Source organism: Ictidomys tridecemlineatus, chromosome 8, assembly GCF_052094955.1.
Source record: "Ictidomys tridecemlineatus isolate mIctTri1 chromosome 8, mIctTri1.hap1, whole genome shotgun sequence".
Lineage (NCBI taxonomy): Eukaryota > Metazoa > Chordata > Mammalia > Rodentia > Sciuridae > Ictidomys > Ictidomys tridecemlineatus.
The window spans coordinates 72,452,198-72,454,766 of NC_135484.1; positions in this window are offsets into that span (position 1 = coordinate 72,452,198).

Below are 2,569 nucleotides of genomic sequence, written 5' to 3' on the forward strand. Positions count from 1 at the left end.
GCTCAAAACCTAGAAGAGTCTGTCGTCTCATCGGTTATATTTTTTTAAGTTTACCATGCTCAGTGAAAAGGTGATTGTCACCATGCTCATTTATCAGTTCGTTGACATTTCAATAGTTTAGGTACTCAAACTCTGTTCTCCAGGGGTTTACAGTGAAGAAAGCCTGTTGCTCAAGTGACTGAATGGTCCTTCAAAGTCTCAACGAAATAGGAGGGAAACCTTTGGCTACATGATTTTAAGTCTAAAGTACCCATAGAAAAATGCCATCAGATGAGTAATGCCTTTGTAACCACAACTTTCATTATAAATGTGACGTGTATTTGTTCATAGTATCAGAGGTGTCAATTTTTACAACAGTTATAGTACTAAAGTAGAGATATTTTGTAAAATGTATTGTGTCCTGTGAGTTGTGTGTCAGTGTTTCCTATGTGTTGTGTAAATTTGTCTAGTTAAGCAAAACCAAAAGGTTGACTTTTATGAGAACAATGGAACACAGCAGTGGATATATGCCAATGAGACCACTTTTCAAAAGTATTATTGCCCATGATCTAACTTTAGAAACCTTAATATTTCTTGAAATATCTAAATTTGACACTGAGATACCTAAAGGTTTATTTTTTCTCTTAAGACAACAAGAAGAATTTGAAGACTGTTCAAAGTATTGAGCAGAATTCATTGACACTTAAAAATTGGTTAGCCCTGCATTTTCATAAGAGGACACTTATCTTCTGGATTGTAGATTCTGTTGGGTAATGGATTATAATCAGAATGGAAGCGAGAAAGCATATTGACTTTTTTTAGGCTGACATCTCTGACTTTCTTTAGTCGTTAGCTAATTACTGAACCTCTTAAGACAGCATGTGTCAATCTTAATGTATATTGTATCACTGTGCAGTTGCTGTTTACTTGAAGAGTATTGCATTCTTCTATTCCAAGTGTAAGTAGATTCCATCCCTGGGTGGTCAAATAATAGTCTTTTTTTTTTTAAATCAAAGTATTGTCTGGATCAGTAAAATTATACTGTGTGTGAATGTGAATATAAATGTGTGTATATGTATGTGTGTTTCTATCTTGTACTGTTAACAGCAGTGTCATAAAGTGAGACAACTGTGACCAAGTGTAAACTGTACCACTTGCTGCACTCTTGCACATGAATTCAGTTTCTAAAATTGAGTTCTTCCAGAAATCTTCTGATAAAAATTCTGAGAAAATCATTCAGAGAAAATTCTCCTCCTTAAGAGAGAGAGATTGAATTAATAAATTGACCTTTAGATATTATGTGAGACCAGTTCATAACAAGAAATAATCGATGACAGGTTCCCAAGTAAAGGTTTGTATTTACAGTATTACTGTGGGGAAAATGAGAGTGTTTGGGTTTCTGAGCACCTAATATTTATCAAGGTTATGGAGATATAGATCATTAAAAAGTAAGATGGTTCTAAAATCCCCAAACAGTAACGTTCTTTAGTTTGTGTATAGGTAGTGTGACCCAAGTTTCATCAGCGTGGTATACCTCACACTACAGTAGCACTGCCAGGTCCAGGTCATGTGGCTTAGGGAGGCTGAATCCAACAGTGGCAGTGAAGAGCCACCACACCTGGGACTGAGGCCTGGGTCATGGATGCTGTTTCTCTGCTTTGCCCAGATGTCCTTGGTGTTAGTCAATGTGGAATAGCCTTTTCCTCTGCTTCCTGGTGGCAAGATATGCTAAAGCCTAAGCTGGCTTGCTTTCTATTGATGCCCCAATCTCAGACTCCTTAATGGTACCATGGGTGCTCAGAATTGAACCCTTTTCCAGTAAGGAAAGATACTGCTTAAGAAGCCACTTAACCCTGACAAACTTTACTTATAATCTCTCCTTAAACAGATAAAGCATGACTCCTAGAGAACATGAGGCCTGCATTGCATGAAAGTGAAGACCTAGTGTCTATCTGGTTACTTCTAGCTCTCATGATACCCCAGAAGCCTGGTGGGGTGGTTCCACTTCTTGCAGTTTATGTTCTAAGATGGAGTGGGGCCCATGGACCAAGCTAGGATTTAGCTAGAATCTGCCTGTTGGCTTCCTCACTTTACCTCTGTGTGAAATGAAGCAAGGGCTCAGGGTGCTGGAGGATTAAGATCTCTTTAGAAGGAAAGAAAATGATTGACATAAAAGGATTCACCAGAGACTAGTTTCCATTTAAGAATTTCCAGTCTTTTGTCCTGGGTCACTCTAAATATTAATCTGCATGTCTTAGAGCTCACCAGGCAGTACCAACTCTTTTCTCACAGCTATGAAGACCTGGTGGAGAGGAAATTCTTATCATAGATATAAAAAAAATTCAGAATTCATTTTTGAAACTGTATTTGTGTGAATGCCATGTAGATTTTTTAGTGCGTTGTGCTTTTAAGACCTAAATCATATATAATAAATTAAGGGACAATGGGGCTGACAGCACTAAACTCGGTGCTTATTGATATTTTAAGAAATATCTGTGAAATATCATCACGTGTGTGTTATACTACCTTCATTTAAAAACGTTTAAAATGAGTTGGATTCACTTTGACACTTCTCATATCATTTCCTAAC